We start from the raw sequence: 26,286 nt of genomic DNA, 5'->3' as shown, positions 1-26,286 counted from the left end.
ATGAAGAGAAGCTATTTAAAACTTTTAAATATTGAAGGAAATTGCATATATGACATTTTTATATTATATTTCATAGAGGAAGGGAGGGTTATATAAGTCTAAGCATTTTGGTGGTGTTCCTGAATACTGACATTACATATATATATATATATATATATATATATATATATATATATATATAATATAATATAAATATTACTTGTGTCACATTGAGGTTTACAAGCACCACACTGATGCAGCATGATCATACTATGTACAAGATCTGTGGACAAGTTAGGTACAGTGGCATATGCATATACAGTGGCATATCCCAGTGGCTCATGAGGCTGAGGCAGGAGGATCCTGAGTTCAAAGCAAGCCTCAATGGCGCAATGCTAAGCAACTCAGTGAGACCCTGTTGCTAAATAAAATACAAAATAGGGCTGGAAATGTGGTTCAGTAGTCGAGTGCCCTTGAGTTCAATCCCTAGAAGCAAAAAAAAAAAAAAAAAAAAAAAGGTCAATCTTTGGGCAAAAGAGACAAAAGAGAGCTCATCAATAAGATGTGCTGCTTAAGAAACATGATCTTTACCAATTGGTATTAAACCAATCTGAATGCAAGCATTCCAGGCATGTGCACTCTGTCTGACCAGAGTTTGTAATAGAAGCACACATTTTCTTAGTTTAGGTTCTGCTGAGTGACATTCACCAGCATTCTCATCTTCTGTAAAATATTATTTGTCTTTCTAACATAGAAAATGTGAGGATGAACCACTGATCAGGTAAAATCTTTCATAATCTCACTTTTCCATATCTAGTAAAGTTAAATTATTATGAATAAGTGCTAAGTGTCTGGAGATCATTAAGTCAAAATAGTATGTGATTCAATACTTAATACTTTTGAAGAATCCAGAGTAAAGAATTAACACATGCTATTTGTGCGATTCAGTTAAGCAAGATTATGTCCTATTTGACTTTATTTCTGCTGCTGAAGAGTGTCAATTAGTGAAACACAAAAGAAAATTGTTTCTACCTGAAAGCAGTGTCTCAAACACAAGATCATGGCCTTTCACTTAAAATCTGAAAGCATTGTTGGGATGCAAAGATTTGAAATCTGATGCTCTTCTGATGTGGAAATATACCAACCAATGATTCTTTTGATGTTTGCTAAACTAATTTTTAAAAATTTCTTTAATATCTACATTACTCAATATTTACCTTAGACTTATTTGGAAAGACTCTCTTCACTATTTTGTTCAGGCAGGGACCCTCTCTGCATTTAGGAAAGAAAATCAGAGCTTTTAACTCTGTAGTACTGCTTAAAAGATAGACTTATTTGTGAACACTGGAGTAATGAAGACAATGTAAATGCTGATTCACCCCCCCACACACACACACATACTTCAAATTCATGTTCATTGTGCTTCTCATTATCCACTTCACCAGGCTAGAACTATTTGGTAATTACACTCCTCCTACAACTCCTTTGTTAGTGCTAAATGACAAATAGGAGTGACTGCTACAATAGAACTCCTTTATGAAATGTTCAATAAAGAAAATGATACTGATATAATAAAAAGAGGGAGGAAAGCTGCTTTTGAAGCCTATCTAACCACTCCCTCTTTGAAGGTGGTTTAAAAATCCATTGACCGTAAAATGTGGCATGCTTTCTTTTTCATTTGTAGCTGATAAGGGGATTTATGGGATAGTTCAATGAGAGTTAAAAATTTCAAAAAGAGTCATCCACATGCATTTAAAATGAAAACAATCAGGCCTGGTTCAAAATAGCATCTAATTAGCAGCCCTTAATGATATGATTAATTATCACTGTCTACAAACTCAAAAGTTCAGAAATTTTTCTTTTGTTTTACTTACTTATTCATTGAGAACTTAGCCTCATTTCCAACACGCACTCTTAAAGGAATGACAAAGACTTTATTTTGGATAGTTTTATTCCTTCCTCTCTTTTTTGCCCAACATGTCAAATTCTTGACATATACCCACAGATTGAGAGTATGGGGTAAGGACAAGATATTGGGGGAGGCATTTGATTATTGGTATCACCTTCCTTTTTGGTATCTATCAAAATAGCTACTGTCTCACCTGCTATTTTGCTTGGATTCACATATAGATTCTTCTATATTCCAGTACACAATATCCCTTCAAGTTCAGTGATCAGAAATTTTGTGGCATTTTCACATAAAAATGATTCTGCTACTTGTATACCATGCAATGTCAAGGCAACATATAAAGCTCTCCATGTCCCTCTCGTCTATAAATAGTGGATGCAACCCTTTATTTCTGGAAGACTTTTTGCTTTAGCAGTCAATCCGTGATAGAAATTCCCTCTGAGTTCCATTCTTTAAACTCCAGCTTGACCAAGGAGCAGGGTTCAGTGATCCCTTTGAAGGCCCAAACACACCTCACAACTCTGATGTTGCCTCTGTCCATGGCCTTGGAAGTCATTTTCCATTTTGAGGGAGGTCAAAGGGGGTCGGTAATGGCATACTTGTGCTCCCTCATCTAGTCTTTCCATGACTTCTTTATACTTTATGTTTTGGCCTCTTAGACTCAAAAGGCAGGAATACACTCCTTTCTTTCTTGAGTTTTTCTCTTGTCATTTACCTCTCCTAAGATATTGTTCATTTCCTGCATTATGGGTTCAGACAGAGAGAGAAACATTATTGTAGAAATCAAGAGTTGGCTGTGGCTATATTATTATAGTAAAGGTGTAAGTATAGAAATGGATAATTTAAATCTGTGTGTAACTTCTCATTTAAAACTTTATCAAATATAATTTTGTTATTTGATTTTATTGGTGACAAAATAGGTTTATTGAAGTGGAATTTCTTTAAAATTGAAGAACAACTGAAGTTAAATTGTAGGGCATTATAAACCACATTTATCTGATTCTCTACTCCCATATGACTAACTTCTAACTGTACAGTTCCACAAGCATTTTAACATAAATGTGCGTGTGCCGCAGTCTGGCTGGGCACAAAATCACGAGCCACTCACCGCCTTGTAGATTCAAACAGCAATTCTTTATTCCCGAACTCACACCGGCCCTCTACAAACACGTTCTGGGGAAAATCCACACTCTCCACCGGGCTCTGAATCCCGAATACTCTCTGAATCCTGCAAGAACTCAACGGGAACTCAAGGAGCGGGCGCGCCTGAGGCAGCAGGATAGGCCCTATTCCCAGCAGGGTACACCTTAAACCTGGAACCGCCCTAGTCCTTGAGCAAGGTCACCTTTCACACAATGTCACTGCAAATGACCTGGGTCATGCCATGCGTCATACCTACTTGGCAATGGCTCTCAGCATGCGTGTACATGTGCATGTATGTATACACATGTATATGCTACAATAATTTCTATTAACCTATATATTAGAATAATATCTACATTAGATTAACATTTCCATGCAATGGCTTTAAGATATCAAGGGTTACATCTATCATCTATGCAAGCTTGGTCTGGAACCTAATAGACTCTAATAAAATTCCATAAATTAACTGGGAGAGAAATACCAACAATTTTCAGACAAGACCCAATGTCTCTTCCTAGTTTCCTTGCATGGTGTTGTGAAAAAAAAAAGGAACCTAGAAAAATTTTGAAATTTTTCATATGTTTCTAGGACCAATCTGAAGTTTTTTAATATTGCCCTTATACCATTGGTTTGGCTTTCTCCTGCCAATTAACAAACATGTTATTTCATCTTTTAAATAACAAAGCCAAAAAATACTATCAACTATTTGTGAGTACCACTTCTATGTGATAGAGGGGATACAGCCATGTGCCCTTGAATAATGAATGCTTCAGCCATAAATATTTTGAGATAGAAACACTTTTATCTATCTGCTCATTAAAAATACTTACCCCCTTTTCAAAATAACTGAGCATTTTTTAACAAATGACTTATTTATATTTGCATCTTTTCTTTCTGTAAAGCACATCATTGTGTAATTAATTTGATGAATTAATTAGTGTTTTATTTTTAAAGAAATGAGAGACAAAAATATATTTTGTTGAATTTGTTGCTAAACTGTATTTTTATTAAAGCAACCAGAGTCAGCCTAAAGTTAAATGTCCCTACTGGGAATTCCCATAATGGTTTTCCCTTGCTCATCCTCAAAGATAGCTTACTTTTAAGGACCAGGTGAATATGTTCTCTAGTCTTTGGATTTATGAGTAATTAATAGGAAATCCTAAATTAGCAATGTAACATTATAAGAGAATATAAATGGAAATATTTTGTACTTAAAATAAAGATCCTTTGGACCTTATGCTTATTTGTTAATAATTTTCTTTATATAAGAAATGCAATCACAGAAGCACAAATAATTGAAAAAGAATATTATCCAAATGTCAGACTGTTCGAAAAATTATTGTATTTACCTTTGCTCAGCACACAGTCATAAGCAAAACAGAATGGAGTCAGTCAGCATAGAAAGGAACCACAGAGGGAAGCAATTTCAAAATTGGATTGTGTATGTCTTCCTGGATGCTTTGCTCATCAATTTGCTTTAAACTTCTGGGTCATGGAGTCTGCATCAAGTCCATAGCTCAGGATCCTCTGGTTCTAGTAATAGAGCAGAAAGTGTGGAATCACATAAAAAAGTCATAAGTAAATTTTGGAGACAAATAAGGTGTATGGAGAAGACAACTAATGATTTGAAAATAAAAAAAATGCACATAAACAAGATTAATGAAATAAAGATAAATAAATACAACTCTCAGGATATTGAATAAGAACATAATTTCGAGAACAAATTATTTCAGGAGGCTAATATATTTTAAACTCTATCTGCTTTAATTCCATATAGAAATGAAAACTAAGCCTAAAAATGATTTAAAGTACTTTTACAAATCAATGGATATATTTAATTTTTGAAATACTGGATACATGAGATTTTTAAATTAATCATGTAAACCAGCAGAACAAAATTACCATATATTGTGAAATATTAAGCCAATAAAATCCATAGATTCAAAAAATGTATATGTAAAGTTTAAATTGAACTATTTTCTTTATTTTAAATATAATCAATTCAATAAGTACTGTTTATATGCATGTTGATAATTTCAGAAATATAAATTCAATTACCTTTTTTTCTGCTGTACAAATAGTTGTTTAAAGAACATCAATTAACTTTTTATGGTAGAATTTATAATCATTACAATTAGAATTAAAATAATAATAATAAAAAAACTTGTGTTTCTCAATAGAGAATAAAGAGAACTCGAATGAATGTAGATGAAATGACAATAAGATAACATGGAATTTCTATGTTCGGTATTCAGCCAATGTTTACGATGTAATAAGTCTCTTAGCTCCATTCTAAGATGCTATTGTCTGTCTTATACAATTGGTAAATATTTTAAATATTATGTCAGTTATTATAATTACTATTTTTTTTCTAGTAGTAGGTGGACAGATGCCTTTATTTTATTTGTTTATTTTTATGTGATGCTGAGGATTGAACCCAGTGCCTCATGCATGATTGGCAAGCATTCTGCCACTGAGCTACAGCCCCAGCCCTATTATAATTATTGAAATGGATTAAAATTTACCAAAACACAAAAATGAGAGGTTAAGATGCAAGTAAAAAACAAAAATTAAAATAAAACAAGAGTTCAGCATTTCCAATTAAAGAGAATTAACAAAAAAGGATAACAGAAAAAAAAATTCTAAAACTCAGTAACTTTCTCAGACAGAAGTACAAAAGGACAAAGTAAAATAAGGGGAAAACAAACATAAGAAAGTTTGATGATAATTGTAGATGATTAATAGTTGAATAATAGCTGATCAATAGAAACTGGGAAAAGAAATTATTAAAAATTAGCTGCCAAAATATTTGTCAGAATTGAAGAATATGAGTTCTTTTAGATTGGAATACCCACATGACCCACACATTAAGTGAATAATGAGCCTACTCCATAAATATAATAGTGAAACTTTCAAAGCACCAGGAATTGAATTAACTAAAATTTCTGAAAAGAAGATGATAACAACATCATAGCAAGACATCAATGGATCCACCCATTTAGAAATTTTAAGGAAAAATTATTATTTTTTTTTAAGAGAGAGAGAGAGAGAGAGAGAGAGAGAGAGAGAATTTCAATATTTATTTTTCAGTTTTCGGCGGACACAACATCTTTGTCTGTATGTGGTGCTAAGGATCGAACCCGAGCCGCACGCATGCCAGGCAAGCGCGCTACCGCTTGAGCCACATTCCCAGCCCCAAAGGGAAAATTATTACTTAATCATTGTCCACATGGTTGAACTCAACCTCCAGCCTTCTCTCTCCCTGGAGGTCAGGTTGTTATCATGTGGTACCTATCCTAATATTCTCAACGTTGCTGTAAAAAAAAAAAAAAAAAAAATGATGGCCTAAAACAAACCCAAACACAAAATTATTCTCTGAATTTCTGAGGGTAGGAGTCTAAAATGAAGGCATTTGTAGGGTTGGTTACAATGAATCTCTCAACTTCCTCCCAGCAAATTAATAGCACTCTTAGGCCTTCCTTGGCTCATGGCAACCTATCTCCAGTCTCTAACTCAGTCTTGACATTTTCTTCTGTGTCTCTCCTTTTACAGTCCAACTAGCAGTGTTTCTGAAGTACATGGCTTGTTATATCAATAACTAACACAGTCAATTTCAACAGCAAAATTTGTCCATCTACACCCTTGCCCCTGACTTAAAACTATGTTATCTATATGCTCAGGATTGATTTTTTTTCAAATCACTAAGTGCTAGTTCATTGTTGCTTAGCATATCCTTCTTCAATTTATCTCTTTCTTTCATTTTTTTTAACATAAACAGTAAGAAGAAACCAGGAAACTCCCATACTTTGCTATGAGTCTCCTCAACTAAATATTTAAAATTATTGGCATAGAAACTGTAGTTTTCATCTGACAGAAGAATGGAACTCAACCAAGTCTTCTGAAGCTTTGTAATAAGGGTCACTTTCCTCCATAATGTGTTCCTCATTTCCTTCTAAGATTTCATCTTAACAAAGACTTCATTTTCAAGTAAGCCAGAGTTACAAGCATGGAGTACTTTATTCACCTCCTACACGTCCTGTTGAAAGAGGGATCTCCCACTCTAAACAGTACAAGATACAAGCACAGAACACCCAAACACCAACCATGGATGGACATGATCTATAGCAGTTTATTAGTGACAGACACTCAGCCTGCAAGCCATCCATCAGCACATAGGGGTTTTGGCATGCAGGGTGAGAGTAAAGAAACTCATAATTAGGCCTTTGAGGTACTACGAGGCATTTGGGTCAAGACAGCACATTAAATTTTAAGTACTTAAGGACTTTAACCTGTGTTTTTGGATGAAACAGTTCAACTTATAATATAAGCCAGAATGCAAACCTCAATCAATTGTTTTCAAAAGTTATTGTCTAAGTTAAATTAGAGAGCAAAAATAGATTTTTAATAAATTTGTAGACTATTCTACTATTTTAAAAAATAGGGTAGAATTGTTCTCTTATGAAACTGAGAGTTCAAGAAAAGCGTGATGTTGATTAAAAAAAAAATTAGGCAAATACATAAAAACAGAACAGAATACAGAACACAGAAATAGACCTAAAACTATATATAGTCAACAGGTCTTTGGCAAGATTCAAACACAATTCCATGTGTAAAGCACCGTCTTTTCAATAAATGGAGCTGGAATAACTGGATACATGCAAAAAATTAATCTAGATTTGAACCATACACATTATATAAAAACCAACTCACAATGAACCATGGATATAAACATAAAATATAAAACTACAAAATTTCTTGAAGATAGCAGGAGAAAATGTACATGATATTAAATTTGGTAATGAGTTTTTAGGCCCAACATCAAATGTGATTTGTAAAAGATAAAACGGAAGTTCAACTTTATTAAAATTAAAAAAAAATCAATCTTCTATACCATGAAAGACAACCTTAAGAGAGAGAAATGGCAAGTCACAGATCAGAGGAAAATATTTGAAAAACACATATTTAATAAAATCTTTGTGTTCAAAACACAGAACTCTCTAACATTCAACAATAACAAAAGAAATAGTCCAATTAAAAATGGGCAAAAGATCTGAACAGATATCAAAGAAGACAGACAGGTGATGCTATGCTTTGTATGTGGTTGGTTTTCCAAGCATTCCTGAACTGAAAGCTTGGTCCCCAGCGTAGTGATGTGAGAGGTGAACCCTTCAAAAGATGGGGCTAGTGGAAGGTAAAAGTCACTGAAGGTGCTAACCCCAGCAAAGCTTAATACTGGTCTCACAAATTGAATCATTTACCACAAGAGTGAGTTGTTATAAAAGAGCAATACTGGCCCCTCCCCAGTGTCTGGCGTCCTGTTTTGTCAGTGATTGCTTTCATACACATCCCAGCTATGGTGCAGTCTACCATGCTATGACCCAGCCTAGGAAAAGCTCACCAGAACAAAGCAGATACTACTTTTATGCTGTTAAATATCTAAAACAGTCAGCTAAATAAACCTCTTTCTTTTTTTTTTAAGTACCAGCCTCCAGTAGTTTGCTATAACAATGGCAAACAGATTAATATAGGTGACAAGTAAGCATATGAAAACAAGTTCAACATCAGAAGTCACAGGGAACAAGAAAAAAATGAGATGCCATGATCCACTTGTCAGAACAGCTGAAATTCAAAATATGGACAATATCAACTACTGGAAGAGATGCACAGAAAAGAGAACTCCTAGTCATTGGTAGTGATTCATAAAATAATACAACCACTTTATGCACAACCCAGCAATTTTTTAGAAAGCTAAATATGGTTTGAATATAAAATCCAGTCATTATAGCATCTAAATATTTACCCAAATGAATGGAAAACTTATGTCCACACAAAAATTTGTACACTAATAGTTATAGCAGCTCTATTATTATTGTCAAAAACTGGAAGCAAGATATCCTTTAACAGGTGAATAAATGATTCATAGTGTATTCATACAATGAAATAGTATTTCATAATGAAACAAAATGAGCTATAAATCCACCAAAATATATTAGGAAAGCATAAATTAGTATGACCAAGTGAAATAAGTAGTTGAAAAGGCCACATAGTGTATAGTAGCCTGGAAAAGTCAAAATTATAGGGATAATAAAAAGAGGAGGAAGGATAACTAGATGAAGCACAGGATTTTTATGACCATGAAACTATTGTACATGATATTGTAAAAGTATATATATATATATATATATATATATATATATAATATTTGTTAAAATCCACCACACAAATTGCAGACTGTAGTTATTAACAATGTATTAGTAATGATTTATTAGTGGAAATAAATATATCATACTTATGATGTTATTCTGAGAAAAAAAGGAACTCTTGGTACTATTCGCTTCATTTTTATATAAACCTAAACTCCTCTCAAAAATGAGCACTACTTTAAAAAAATTAGATATTGTATCAGAATTACAAATATCCTTGGAGTCAAGAAAGAACCAAATTTATAGTCACTATTTTTTTGCTACTACATCTCAGTCTTTATTTATTAATAGAGAAATTTGCAGACTTTGTATTTTATTAAAAATAATTACTTAACATTCAACTTTCAAAAATACTTGAATAAAAACAAAGCAAAAACAAAGTAGGATAATGTATTAATATATGTAAATTATGTTAATATAAACAAAAGGAAAAATTAGTAAACTAAAAGTGAAAAATATTTATAATATTCCAAGTACATTATCTTTGAAATATTGGCTAAAAGAGAAGTGTACTAAAATATCTAATCAAGTATAAAGGAGAAGAATTATAGATACCTACTAGGGATGATATTGTGATTAAATCACAAATACAAAGATTAGAATATTATGAGATATGTTATTATGTGCAAGAAAATGTTAAAATTTAAACCCAGTTATTCTAGATGCTTGCCAAAATCAAAATCAAAATCTTTGAATGTAAGATTACTCTGTTGTTCTTTTAGATAAAAAGAGGTGGAACAAAAATTATAGGACATTGAGAGACATAGAAAATACACCAAGGGAATTTTTTAATATCCCTATATTATTGTGTTTCAGACAAATAAAATTATGTATACTTGTGATTTATAACCTGCTACTTTGATAAATGTATACATTGTAGAATGACTAAAACATACCTTTACTTCACACATTTACATCTCTGTGGTGAGAACATTCAAAATCCACTTTGTTGGAAATTCACAAGTTCATAATACTTTGCCATTAACTATAGTCACTACGGTATACAATAGATATCCTGAACTTAATTCTCCTAATTAAAATTTTATATCTTTAGATGAACATCTTTCCATTTATCACCACAGCCCAGCCCTGGTAACCACCATAATATTTTATATACCCATGAGTTCAAGTTTTTAGATTCCTTGTAAAAATTGAAAGCAGACTACTTTCTTATTTTGTATACTACAGTGTCTTCCAGGTTAATTTATGTGGTCGCAGGTGACATACTTTCATTTTTTAAGGGCTGAATAATATTTCACTTTATATGTGTACCACTCTTTTTAACCATTCATCAACTGACATTTAGGTTGTTTCCAACATACTGGTTATTATGAATAATGCTGCAGAGAACACGGGCGTACACATATTCATTTTACATATTGATTTCATTTTCCTTGGATATATACTTAGTCATGGGATTGCTGGATCATATGGTAGTTCTATTTTTAATATTCAAGGAAACTCTATACAGTTTTCTGTAACAGCTTAACAGTTTATATTCACACCAACAGTATATAAATATTAGCTTTCCCCCCCACATTCTTGGTAGCATTTGATACCCCTTGTCTTTTTGATAAAGATCATCCCAATAAGTATGAGGGAATCAGTGATACTGAGAATTTTCTTCTAACTTTTGTACATTTGTAGGTATTATTTTAAAGACTTTTCAGATCCTTTACCTATTTTTTAAATTAGGGTTTTTATTCTATTGCTTTGAATTATTTATATATTTTGTATATTAACCTCATAAGAGTTACAGAGTTTGCATATTTTCTTCCAGTGTGAGCGGTGCTTCTCTGCTCTTTTGATTCTTTCTTATTATTTTGATCTTAACCTATTTGTCTATTTTTTGTTTTTCTTGTCTGTGCTTTTGGGGTCATATACAAAATTTTTTTACCCAAACCAATGTCAAAAAGATCTTCTTTTATATTTTCTGCTAACAGTTTTATAGCTTAAGACCTTACCTGTAAGTCTTTAATCTGTTAATCTCTACATTCTCTATCAAAATAATTGTTCCAGTAATTATTCATGCATAACAAATTATCTCAAAATTTAGTCACTTGAAATAACCATTTTATTCCAAAAACATCATTGGAATCCCCATAGAGAATTTGAAAAGAACTTCTAGGCACACATTCTCTTGCAATCTTTGTGTCATTGCTGTCATATGTCTACTGGAGTTATCTTTGAAAAATTCCATGGGTTAGATTTCCAACATGGCTCCCTAACATGATGGGCACATGATGCTGGTGGTCACCAGGAAAGGGAACTAAGGATTCCATCAGAGTTGCCACTATCTCAAACATGGAGGACTCTAGGTAATTATACCTCTTATGTGGCAGCTGGATTACCCCAGAGGTTGCATGTTCAGAAACCACTCAGAAGCTGCTTCTTCTTTATCAGTTCAGCCTCAGAGGTATTGCAACATCACTTCTGCTGCATACTATTCTTTATGAACCAGTCACTAAGGCCAGCCTAGATTTAAAAAGAGGGGCATTAATGGCTGCAATAAAATTACGAAAGATTCAGAGACAGCCACAGACAATTTTACTTCAGTTTGTGAGATCAGTTATATTCATGAGCTGTTAAATATGTATTTTTGGAAGGGAATTTAAACCCAAAGAATTTCCCTGCATGTGCATCTTTCTTCCTCCCAAACAGCAGAGATGTCATGGCCTATTTATGTACTCTACTGAGGAATAAAAGAGACCATGGTAACATCAATCATTACACTATTACCTCTGTGAAGGCAGATTTGATGGGCAGGCAGTCAAATTTATTAGCAAATTTATTAGGAATAACAGCAGCAACTTGACACAATTTTTGGACAAAAGAAATATATAGGAACTTTGCTTAAGTTATGAATTATATTTTTCATTGCAATAATGTGGAATGAATCTTTTTCAGAAGTGAATACATAGATCTCACTGAAATTTATATGGAAAAAGGTTAATCACTATTTGTTACCTATTTTTGTTCTTAAAAAAAAGGTAAGAGTATATATATTTTAAAGAAGTTTGAGGCATGTAAATACCAAGGAATCTAAACAACAAGCAAAGAAAAAAAATAGATAATGTACTCAAAAATTTTGTTAGGGAAAATAAATTCTTAATATTTACTAAGATGAAGTTAAAATACTGCATATAGATAAATATAGAAAAACAATGTGGGGGTTTTTGTAAAACCATTTCTGAAAAGATAATAAAAAGTATTTTATGTGTAATTTCCTTTAACTTCTTAAAAAATAAATATTAATGTTATACTCCAGAGATTATAAAAATTTGAATTCCTTACTTTGTACTATAACTAAATTTTGATATTAGAAACTAAAAAAAAAGAAAATTACAAATATAAGTCACTATGCCTAAATAAAATCAGGTAAAGTAAAAATAGATCATATAACCCTGTTATTCCTGTTTGCATCCCAGCTCCAAAACATACTCTCTGTGTGAAGATGGGCAAATCACTGAACCTTTCTCTGCCCCAGTTCTCCCATCTGTAAAATGAGAGTATTAATACCACCTACTTATACATTAATTAATATATGAATATCACTTTCGTTACTTTTATTGTTCACATATATCCTACTTTACTTAAAACTGAACTCTTAAAATCTTTAAGTTTTTCTTTTAACCCATAGCCAAAAACATGCCTTGCCAGCCACTCAAGAGGCTGAGAAAAAAGAATTGTAAGTTCAAGACTAGCTTGGGTTACTTAGCAAGAATCTATCTAAAAAAAAAAAAAAAAAAGACTAGGGTAAAGTGGTAAAGTGCCCCTAGGTTCAATCCTCAGTACCAAGGGGAAAAAAATTGCCTTAATCTTGCATACTAGTGTTACTGCTTTTGCACATCTTCCATTAAATAAATTATTTAGTGAAATAGAATATAAATGTTTCAGTTTTTGCTATATTGTTTTAAATTAATTCCTATTTAACAGTTGATATTTTTCTTTCTTTCTTTCTTTTTTTTTTTTTTTAACCAGGGAATGAACCCAGAGACACTTAACCACTGAGCCACATCCCCAGCCTTTTTTTATTTTGAGGCAGGTCTCAGTAAGTTGCTTGGGGCCTTGCTACATTGCTGAGGTTGTCTTTGAACTCATGATCCTTCTGCCTCAGCCTCCTGAACCTCAGGGATTACAGACCTGTGCCACAATGCCTAGCTCTGCTTTCCTTTTATGTTTTAATTTTGTACTGATATGATAAGACTATATAACATGTTGCATTCATTTTGGTTTCTTAGACTGCAGACTAGTAAATTTATTCTTCAAAAATGTTTAATTTTTAAAATTTATTTTTTAGGTGCTGTTTTATTTCCTAATGGCATGCTTGAATTTTTAATTTTTTTCTTCAATGTATGTGAGAGCTCATCAAACACGATTGAAATGAAGTCTAGTTCTTTGTCATGTACATTAAAAATAGTTTGCCTATTTTTTAAAAACATTTTAGTGTTAATATTGAATTTTAGTATAGATATTTTGACTTTTCTATTTTTTATATAATAATTTTTACTTTAAGCATTAATTACAGAAGATATGCAATTAAAAAGTGACATAAAATGTCCTCTGTATTTTCTAATAAATATTTTTGGTTTTGTGTCAATATATTTAATTTACAAACCTGATTTTGGAATACGGTGGGAGATAAATTTTATATTTTTATTATTTTCCCAAAAATAGTACCATTTTTTTTCTTTCTGATTTGATATTTGGCATTTATTAAGTGTTTCTTAATCTATTGGGATGTATCTGGAGCTATTACTCTGATCCATTTACTCAATGGTTTTTTCATAAACTTTATAAATATTCTTGTTTTCATTTTTATTTTTTTCTAGTCATTTTAAGCATCATTTTCTTGGTTATACTTTTATAGAAACATCCTATTAAAGGCTATAATTTACATTTGTAAAGTAATAATTGAAGTTGTTGCCATTTTATTTTTTGTCTATAAACATGGTATCTCTCTGAATTTATTCTACTCTATTCATGTCTCTCAAAGAGGTTTTAAATTTTCCATGTAGGTGTTTGCTCACTTCATTTATTTCTAGATAATTTTGCTTCTGTTCATATTAAGAGTGAAGCCATTATCTTATCCTTTATTTTTTTCTATTAGGTCTGATTAATAAAATACATATTGCTCCTTAATATGTTTTACTACAGACGAATTACTGTGGACTCTCCACATCCAAAAATTAAACAGCATATCTTCAGGGTCCAATCAAAAACATTAGTAAGCATATGAATTTGACCTTAACAATCATGGGAACTGGTTAAGCACAATCTGGAAAGTTGACTTCTCAGATCTTAAGCTGTAGCTTGGGATCTACAGGATGACAGTCCAGAAGGAAATATAGTTGTAAATTGTAGAAATGCAAAAGTAACCTGAACCCACAAACTAATGTGGCCTGTGTTATATAGAAAAAAATCTCTCTCCGTTCTTGTTGCCTCTGACCTTGATGGTAGGGTGTCTTGCAGAAGCCAAGATTCTTCATCATTACTCCTGACCCAGACACAAGAGAAGGTGTTCAAGGGAAAAGAGAGCAGTTACATGCCCAACAAGATGAGTCAGAGAAAAATACCATCATGTATGAATTACAAAATATCTGATACCGTTTCCTCTATATCTGTCACAAAAATCTCTTGTGAGCTAGGAGTGTTTGCATGTGCCTGTAGTGCTATCTACTCTGGAGACTAAAGCTTGAGAGTCTCATGAACGCAGAACTTCAAGACAAGTATGGACACGTAAGGATACCAGGTCTAAAAATTTTCTTAAAATATTTTTAAATAAAAAAATTCAATGTCAACACAATGTCTTCATTTCTATTATTTCTTTCTTTTCTTCTTATGACCTTGTTTAGAAAGAATTTAAAAAACAATGCTGGATTATTTTGCTCTTATGTAATTTGAAAACCCACATTCCTTCTGTTAATAGCACCTATTAGTTCAAACTAACTTTTTATCAATATTATTCCTCTTATAACTGATGCACAAATTCATGAAATATTTTTCAGCATTTTTAAACATGATTATTTTCCCCTTAATGCCTTTGTTTGATTACATTTATTAATAATTACTTTCATTGATGCAGTTTCAAACTTTGATCTTCCTTTTCTTTCTATAATAACCCTGTTTGTGGAAGCAAACTTTTCTTAGATTGAAACTAAATTTCTTTCGCTATTGTTTTATTTTTATTACAGTGAGAATAAGATACCTTCATACCTGTTGTGCATTATTTCAAGTTTTGTTATCAAGATTATTCGGAATAAAGCAAATTGAGAAAATTAATATGGAATAGGTTAAATACACTTATTTTAAAAATAATTATTTGCTAACTATGTATCAAGTATGAGTTAGCATATATTTTGGTAACAATTTTTAGTAAAACCAGGGTAGCAGAGATACTACTGTGCATTCTATCAGATCATAATGAAATGAAATTAGAAATCAATGATAAAATTTAAAATCAGGAGCTACTCCAACACCTGGAGACTAAATAATATGCTACTGAATAAACAGTGAGTTGCAGAAGACATCAAAGAGGAGATTAAAAAATTTTTAGAGATGAATGAGAACACAGATACAACATATAAGAATCTCTGGGACACTATGAAGGCAGTTCTAAGAGGAAAGTTCATTGCATGGAGTTCATTTTTGAAAAGAAGAAAAAGTCTTCTTTGATGTAAACATTGCATCTCAAAGCCCTAGAAAAAGAAAAACAAATAAACACAAAAAAGCAGTAGGAGACAAAAAATAATTAAAATCAGAGCTGAAATTAATAAAATTGAGACAAAAAACCCTGAAAGAATCTACAAAAGTTGGTTTATTGAAAAAATAAATAAAATTGACAGACCCTTAGTCATGCTAACCAAGAGAAAAAACTCAAATTACTAACATACGTGATGAAAAAGAAAATATCACAACAGACAGTAAGAAATACAGAAGATAATCAGAAATTATTTTGAAAACTTGTACTCCAATAAAATAGAAAATATCAAAGGCATCAACAAATTTCTAGAGTCATATGATTTGCCCAACTTGAATCAGGATGATATACACAATTTAAACAGATCAATTTCAAGCAATGAAATAGAAGTTGCCATCAGAAGTCTACCAACCAAGAAAAGCCCAGGACCAGATGGATATACAGTTCAGTTCTACAAGACCTTACAAGAAGAACTAATACCAATACTATTCAATTTATTTTAGGAAATAGAAAAAGAGGAAGCACTTCCAAATTTATTATATGAGGCCAACATCACTCTGTTTCAAAACCAGGAAAAAACACCTCAAAGAAAAAAAAAAAGATCTTTAGACCAATATCTCTAATGAACACAGATGCAAAAATTCTCAATAAAATTCTGGCAAATTGAATACAAAAACATATCAAAAAGATAGTGCATCATGTTCAAGTGGGGTTCATTCCAGGGATGCAAGGTATGTTCAACATGCAGAAATCAATAAATGTAATTCATCACATCAATAGACTTAAAGATGAGAACCATATGATCATCTCAATAGATGCAGAAAAAGCATTTGACAAATACAGCACCCCTTTACTTTCAAAACACTAAAAAAACTAGGGATAAGAGGAACATATCTCAACACTGTAAAAGCTATCTATGCTAATCCCCAGGCCAACATAATTTTTAATGGAAAAAAAATTGAAAGCATTTCCTCTAAAAACTGGAACAAGATAGGGATGCCATCTTTCACCACTTGTATTTAACATAGTTCTTGAAACACTGGTCAGAGCAATTAGAAAAGAAAATAAAGGAATACAGATAGGTAAATAAGAACTCAAATTAGCACTATTTGCCAACGATATGATTCTATACATAGAAGACTCAAAAAATTAGACCAGAAAACTTTTAAAACTAGTAAATGAATTTAGCAAAGTAGCAGGATACAAAATGAACACAATCAAAGGCATTTCTGTATATCAGTGATAAATCCTCCGAAAGGGAAACAAGGAAAACTAACCCCATTTAAAATAGCATTAAAAAAAAGAAAAGAAAAAAAAAAAAAAACCTTGGGAATCAACAAAAGAGGTGAAAGACCTCTAAACTGAAAACTATAGAACACTAAAGAAAACGTGATGTAAAATTTTTGATAACATTAAAGAAGAACTTAGAAGATGGAAATATCTTCCTTGTTCTTGGATAGGCAGAATTAACATTGTCAAAATGACCATACTAGCAAAAGCACTATACATATTTAATGCAATTCCAATCAAAATCCCAATGACATTCCTCATAGAAATAGAAAAAGCAGTCATGAAATTCATCTGGAAAAATAAGAGACCCAGAATAGCCAAAGCAACCCTTAGCAAGAAAAGTGAAGCAAGCGGCATCACTATTCCACACCTTAAATTATACTACAGAGTAACAATAACAAAAACAGCATGGTATTGGCACCAAAGTAGACTTGTAGGCTAATGATACAGAATAGAGGACACAGAGACTAACCCACTTAATTACATTTATCTTATATTTGACAAAGGTGCTAAAAACATGCATTGGAGAAAAGATAGTCTCTTCAACAAATGGTGCTGGGAAAACTGGAAATCCATATGCAACAAAATAAAATTAAACCCCTGTCTCTCACCATGCACAAAACTCAACCCAAAGTGGATCAAGGACCTAGGAATTAAACCAGAGACACTGTATCTATTAGAAGAAAAAGTAGGCCCAAATCTCCATCATGTCTAATTAGGTACCAAATTCCTAATAAGATTTCTGTAGCACAAGAATTAATATCAGGAATCAAAAAATGGCTTGGATTCAAATGATTCAAAAATATTAAAAATATTTTTTCTCAGCAAAAAAATAACAATCAGTGAGGTGAATAGAAAGCCTACTAATTTGGAAAAATCCTTACAACACACACATTAGATAGAGCACTAATCTCCAGTCAGAATGGCTGCTATTATGAAGACAAACAACAATAAGTGTAGGTGAGTATATGGGGGAAAAGGCACACTCATCCATTATTGGTGAGACTGCAAATTGGTGTAAACAATCTGGAAAGGAGTATGGAGATTCCTTGGAAAACTTTGAATGAAGTCACCATTTGACCCAGCTATCCCACTCCTTGGTCTATACCCAAAGGACTTAAAAGGAGCATATTACAGGGACACAGCCAAAGCAATGTTTATAGCAGCACAATTCACAATACCTAAACAGTAGGATCGACCTAGTTGCCCTTAAGTAAATGAATGGATAAAGAAGACATGTTCATATACACAGTGAAATATTATTCAGCATTAAATTGAATAAAATCATGGCATTTGCGGTTAACTGGATAAAGCTAGAGAATATAATGCTAAGAGAAATTAGCCAAACCCCAAAAAACAAATGCTGAATGATTTCTCTAATTTAAGGATGCTGATTAATAATATGCTGTGGGGCGGGTGTTTGTGTGGAAGAATTAAATGAATTCTAGATATGGCAAAGGGGAAAAGGGGAGGTGGGGGAAGAAGGGGGAATAGGGGTAGGAAAAGTGGAATGCAATACATGTATGAAGACATGAAGTATGTGACTTAACCTTCTGTACAACCAGAGATATGAAAAATTGTATTCTATATGTGTAATATGAATTGTAATGTATTCTGTTGTCATATATAAGAAATTAAAATTAAAAAATAAACCACATTCTTATTTTTTGATATAAAATCGTTTTTTCTTTTCACTTTTTAAAAATATTTTTATTCATTTTAATTAGTTATACATGACAGTAGGATGCATTTATGCATTTTGATATATCATACAAATACGGGATATAATTTCTTATTTTTCTGAGTGTACATGTTGAAGAATCATATTTGTCATGTAGTCACATATATACATACAATAATAATGTCTGTTTTATTCAACTATCTTTCCTATCCCCACATCCTCTCTCCTTCCCTCCCATCACTTCCCTCTACCTAATCTAAGTTAATGCTATTCTTCCCTAGTGCCCCTCACATTATTGGGAATTAGCATTTGCATATTAGAGAAAACATTCAGCCTTTGGTTTGGGGGGATTGGCTTGTTTCATTTAGCATGTTATACTCCAACTCCAACCATTTACTGGCAAATGCTATAATTTAGTCTTCTCTAAAGCTGTGTAATTTTCCATTGAGTATATGTACCACATGTTCTTTAGCCATTCATCTATTGAGGGACACAAAGGTTGGTTCAGTTCCATAGTCTAGCCATTGTGAATTGAGCTACAATAAACACTGATGTGGCTGCATCACCATATAGCATGCTGATTTTAAATCCTTTCTGTATAGACCAAGGAGTGGGATAACTGAGTCATATGGTGGTTTCTTTCAAGGTTTTCCAAGGATTCTCCATACTGCTTTCCAGATTGGTTGCACCAATTTGCAGTACCACCAGCAATGTATGAGTGTGCCTTTTCCCAAAAGTCCTTACCACATTTATTGTTGTTTGTATTCTTAATATCTGCCATTTGGACTGGAGTGAGATGAAATCTTAGAGTAGTTTTGATTTGCATTTCTCTAATTGCTAGAGATGATGAACACTTTTTCATATATTTGTTGATCAATTGTATTTCTTCTTCTGAGAAGTGTCTGTTCAGTTGCCTGGCCCATTTATTGATTTTTATTATTTTTTTTTGTGGTGTTAAGATTTTTGAGTTCTTCATATATCCTAGAGATTAATGCTTTATCAGAGGTGCAGGTGGTAAAGATTTTCTCCCAATCTGTAGGCTCTCTCCTCACTTTATTAATTGTTTTCTTTGCTAAAAAGAAGCTTTTTAATTTTAATCCATCCCATTTATTGATTTGTGATTAAAGAGATTAAAAACAGGTAAAGAAGAACTCAAACTATCACCATTTGCTGATGACATGATTCTCTCTCTAGAAGACCCAAAAAATCCCACCAGAAAACTTCTCAAACTAATAAATTAATTTAGCAAAGTAGCAGGACATAAAATCAACACGCATAAATTAAATGCATTTCTACATTTCAGTGATGAATCTACTGAAAGAGAAATTAGGAAAACTACTTCACTCAAAAAATAATAATAAAATACCTGGGAATCAATCTAACAAAAGAGGTAAAAGACTTCTACAATAAAAATTACAGAACACTAAAAAAAGAAAATTAAAGAAAATCTCAGAAGATGGAAAGATATCCCATGCTCCTGGATAGGCAGAATTAATATTGTCAAAATGGCCATACTACCAAAAGTGTAATACAGATTTAATGCAATTCCTATTTAAATCCCAATGACATTCTACATAGAAATAGAAAAAGCAATCATGAATTTTTTTTTTTTTTTGGAAAAAGAAGAGACCCAGAATAGATAAAGCAAGCCTGAGCAAGAAAAGTAAACCAGGAGGCATCACAATACCAGACTTTAAATTATACTACAGAGCTATGGAAATAACAATGGCATGGCATTGGCACCAAAATAGAGTTGAAGACCAATGGTATAGAATAGAGGACACAGAGACAAACCCACATAAATATGGTTAAGTCATACTAGACAAAGGTGCCAAAAACATTCACTGGAGAAAAGATAGCCTATTCAACAAATGGTGCCGGCAAAACTTCAAATCCATATGTAACAAAATGAAATTAAAACTCTATCTCTCACCCTGCACAAAAATTAACTCAAAGTGGATCAAAGACTTAGGCACTAGAACAGAGACTCTGCACCTAATAGCAAAAAAAAAAAAAAAAAATAGGCCCAAATCTTCACCACATTGGCCTAGTATCTGACTTCCTTAACAAGACTCCTAAAGTGCAAGAAGTAAAATTCTTTTTTTAACATTTAAAAAATTATTTTAGCAAATATATCTTCCTAGTATTTTATACCCTAAAAATTTCCTAGTTTATTGAATGATATTCAGATAATTATGTATGTTAGGACTTGAAGAGAATTAAAAAACATTACAGAAGTCATAATAATGTTTCGCAAAAATGTAAAATTGTTTTACATTTGCATGAGAGTTTATAAACAATAAAAGATGAAAAGTTTTGCCAAAGGCCATAGAGGTATTATTAATGGACAGAAAATTATAAACCTTCCATCTTACTTCCCTGAGCAACACTCATTCTACTAGATAATGGTGAAGCTCCTAATTTGGTGGGCAGGCAAGGAGCTTATCATTGTGGTTAGGAGCATAGATTTTTGGGTAAGACTGCTTGGTTTGAAAAACTTTCTAGGCAATAAATCTCTGTGTTCTCTATACTTCTTATTTGTCAAATAATTCGTATTTTGGGAACTGTAAGAATGAAATAAAATATTTACATAAATTGTGTTTAAAGTAGCACCTGACACCAGAAACAATAAACAAATCTTAATTATTATGGGTATATTGAAAGCAAAAAAAAATCTGGAATTAGCTTTGATTTTTAATTTTCTTCTAAAGCAGGTGAAGCATATTTTTTCTAAAATGTGACTTTTCTAGTTCATTCTTCTCCAGTTTATAATGGAATTTAAAGGTTGCAGGATCACTGATTGTCTCAATCAAAAATTAAGACCTTATTGCCAATCCAAAGCCCACTAGCTCGCAAATGACACCAGACATAGGAAAATGGGCAGTAAAATAGCCTTTTAGCAGTTATTCATAAATGAATCCCCCCTGGAAGATTTTGGAGAAATTATAAAGTGGCCATTAAACTAGATAATGGTCCATGCAGTTTTCACATTACATAGAAAATAATTCCAATGAATTTTAATTGTAGATATTTTCCAAGAGATTAAAATACTTTACACATATTGAAGAAAACATGATTTTTTTTTTCATTTTTGAAATAAAACATATAGTATTCTAAATGCCTGTATTCTTAATAGCATTGCAATTTTTATCCAATCTAAAAATTAATAATTGCTTATTATGGAAAAATTTGCAAATTGGGATAGTATTAAAAAAAATAAAACCACTGCAGTTACAAATACAGTGAGTGGTAAACATTTTTAAGGTGTTAATCTAAGGATATGTATATATATATATACATATATAATATACATTTATAAATTCATCTAGACATATGTATACACATGTCTGCAAAATCTAGACACATACATAAATTAAATACATAATGTTGATTTACTTGACATAATTACTTTATATCAGGATCAGTTTTAGGTACCAAAGATACAGATTAAAAAACACCAAACAGAGGCTCATTGTTATAAAGACTTCATTCTAGTATACAGAAAAATATAACTGTATAATTTTACAAATTCACATCATACTTTTAGTATTTGCCCTTTACTCCCATGTGTAAATTGTTAACAGTTTTTATAAAAATATTTTAAACTACCATCCAATTTTAGATTCGGCTTCTTACAAATGTAATGGCATGTATCTTTTTGGAGTAATCCATGCATGAACACAATTAGCATTTTATAGCTACAACTATTTATCTAAAAAATGTGTTTCTGTCCAATAAATTAAGAATGCAATTGCTTTACCAAAGTGGCAAAAGAGAAAAATAAAAGATGCTATACTATCGGAAACATGATGGATCATCTACACTTGAAATATATTGAAATATTTTCAGTTATTACACAATTAACTGCATTTATATATGATTTAATTACTGAGGTATGTACAAATATACTCAAAGTTATGTTTCTAAAAGGGGTTTGAAGAGCAGATAGAATTATTTAAATTGGTACCAAGTCCAGATGTTTAATTATTTTACTTCTAAATCAATGCGTTGACTCTCCGGTCCCCTAAACTATCTTTTTTCTGAAACCAACATCAGATGAGAAAGAACATTTTAATGTATATTCTCTACAAATATCTCTGTAAAAGAGTCAAGTACAGCAACATATTTACATGTTTGTCTAGAAATCACAGGCTGCAAATGAGGAGGCAAAGAAGCTGGAATTGTCAACATCATCTTCTGGCTCTCCACCAAATTTCTTGAACAGTCACCTTGACTCTGGTATTTTAAAATGTTAAAGACAAAACTTCCCTTCCCTTTACCTCTTTTGCCTCCTGCCCCTTAAGTCCCAGTGACTTTTCTGTAATATTGTCTTCTGAATCTATTTCTTTGTTTGCTTATTTCCACCACTGATGCAATCTGTTTTGAGAGCTTCCCACCTGGGTTATCAACTCTTTTCCATTCAACTTGACTAAATGTATCAAATGAAAACCTTCATCATATATTAAAAACAAACAAAACTCAGTATTTTATCTGGAAGTAATTTAATTCCCTCTTGTAGGCACTTTAATGTGGTCACCTTAAATGTGAAATGCTATTTAAATTTAAAAAATTAAGAGTGAAAATTTTAATGTATTTTCTTCCTTTGTGAATTTAAAAGAGTAATTAATATTGATTCCCAATTGTCTCCCTCCTCCCCCCCTAAAAAAAATCATAGTACTTTTGAGGATGTGAAGCCTCAGGTTTCTGGATAGATGAGAACCAAAACCAAGAACCATCTCAGAGGGTAGAGCCTTCCACTAGAGAATCCTGATCTCACCAAAGCAGCCTCTGGGTCCATAAAGCTGAGAAACTAGTTAGTAGCAGTAGGGACACTTGAGGAAAAAATGGGAAAGGTATACACAAGGAATAATAGGTGAAACTTCTCCCAGTCCCCAGAGCATCATGAGCAAATGCCACAATGTTCTTGCTTGAAGGGGTCAAGATGGACATCTTTGAAGGTGGAATTGCCTTATCCCTGTCTCATGACAGTGGTAGCAAGTATATTCAAACACCTTTTCCTAAAGTGATGCAACCTCTCCATGGATGCACAGGAGGCTATAGCTTCAATAAACTAGAAGACAAAGACATCAGTTTAACTTTCCTTGTGAGCACATCGCACGTGCTCAAATTGGAATTTTAAATTAATTATTTCAAATTGGAATTTCAAATCTTTGGGAAGTTAAAATTTAGAATCAAAGGATACAGCAACATTCTCTGAAGTTTTAGTACCTTAAGACACCTCTTTTAGATATAATAGTTGCAAAGAAAGTGTTATGACACAAAATATGATCTGTAGTTTTGCAGAGAGAAAATATTCTTCAGAGCTTATCATTTTTCTAATCAAGCAGTTTGAAGAACCTTTAGTTTTTGAGGCAAAGGAATATAATTATAAGTCAGAAGTGAAAGATAAAAGTAGTCTTGAAAAGCTCAAACTTACAAAAACATCATGAAATTATTACCAAATGTAATATAGGACAGGTTATGTTTTACATCCAGAATGTTCTTTTTATCTGAACTCAACCTGTGCATTCAGAATTTTTTCATGATTTTTTACTGGCTGACACATGATTGATGTCCAACAACAAAAAGTTGAATAAATACATGAACTTTTATTGCAGTCACTTTATTTTGGACACTGGCCTCTCCATAAACTCCTTTCACTGGCCTCTCCGTAAACTCCTTTCTGCCTTTGCATGGGCTATCTCTTCCACAATATTACAAGACACACTACATTCTATATATTTTATCAGTATTATTGACCACTCTGTATCTTAGATCATCTAGCAATTCTCTGAATGGCTTTATATGGCTTCTTTTTTACTACTTTAATTCAGTTGGCCACTAACCCAAGAGCCCTTAGTCCCTGTTCCCCATTGAAACAGAAGTATTTTAATTTTCAAATATGAGCTATATCTATTTGCTTACCCTCACTCTGCCTGATTTCTCTTACTTGTAAAGTAAAAGTAATAATACGGTTTAGAAATGAGGTGTCCCTCAAAAGCTTACTGTGAAACAACTCAAGAATTTTCAGAAAAGAGATGATTATGAGAGGGGTAAACTGATTTGTGGATTAATCCACTGATATTGGTTAACTGGTTGGCAACTGGGTGATAACTGGGAAGGTAGAGAGAAAGAAGAAGATCACTGGGATCATGCCCTTGAGGTTTATATATTTTGTTTCTTTCTGGTGAGCAGATCTCTCTCTCTCTCTCTCTCTCTCTCTCTCTCTCTCTCTCTCTCTCTCTCTCTCTCTCTCCACTTTCTGGTTGCCATATTCTGAGCTGCTTCCCTTTGCTATTCCTTTCCCATATCAGGACCAGAAATGTGGAGTTGGTTGATAATGGACTGAACCTCTGAAACTGTGAGACACAATAAGCTTTTTCTCTTCTAAGTTGTTCTTCTCAGGTCATTTGTTCAGGGATGAAAAGGGTAATTAAAACAAATAATAATATGAACTTCATAAATAATGAACAAATTTACATGTAAAGTGATTAGAACAGGACCAAGTACATAGTAAGAAATCAATATTAGTTATTAAGTCACACACACACACACACACACACACACACACACACACTCCAAAACATAAACCATCCCTCCTCCTGTCTCTCATCTGTTATGGCTGTCACTGTGAAATAGCATGAAAAGCCCTTATCACTTGAATGTTCATTTACTGGAAGAGTGACAGTCACTCCAAAAGTGTTGCCTCCTGATCTACCAACAGGGTCAGCTGGTAGGTTGGCTGAGTGAAGCCAGATTCTGTGCAGTGGGGATAATGCCTTTGCCCCTGCTCAACTCCATCTGTGGCCCTATATCCCTGAGGCCTCTCTGACTGTGGCCAGAGCTTAAAGCAGAGGTCAAAGGGACATGTGGGTCAGTTTATTTCCCCTATAGTGCCTCTCTTATGTTCTTGACTCCTTTCCTAACTTCCCCATAACATTTCTGGTGTCTATCCAAAATTTAAAGCTAAACATTCCTGCATGTGTTATATCAGTTTTGTTCAAGAATATCCTTACAAGGATGTCTGTATAGCAAATAACCTTGAAAGTTAGAGATAGTGTCTTCCTTCAGGTAGAAAACAAATTTATTTTCTCACCAGGATATTAAAGATAATGTCTCCCTTCAGGGAAATATTTAGGCAGGTTTTCTTAGAATCCACTAAAAAATATTAGGATTTCCTAAGAAACCTGAGATTTGCCCACTCTGAGGCACAGTTCCTCTTAGATCTCCTTGCCATGGGACTTGGAGAGAAAAAAAAATGATACAAATATGAAGGTCCTGCTGCTTGCTGTGCCATGAGTAATAAAGTTTTTTTTTTTTTCTCTCTGACTTGGGAATGCTGTGATTTCTATCAGCATCCATGAAATAAGTTAGCTTGCAA

The sequence above is a fragment of the Callospermophilus lateralis genome, chromosome 14, assembly GCF_048772815.1.
Source record: "Callospermophilus lateralis isolate mCalLat2 chromosome 14, mCalLat2.hap1, whole genome shotgun sequence".
Classification (NCBI taxonomy): Eukaryota; Metazoa; Chordata; class Mammalia; order Rodentia; family Sciuridae; genus Callospermophilus; species Callospermophilus lateralis.
Note: the sequence above shows the minus strand (reverse complement) of the source record.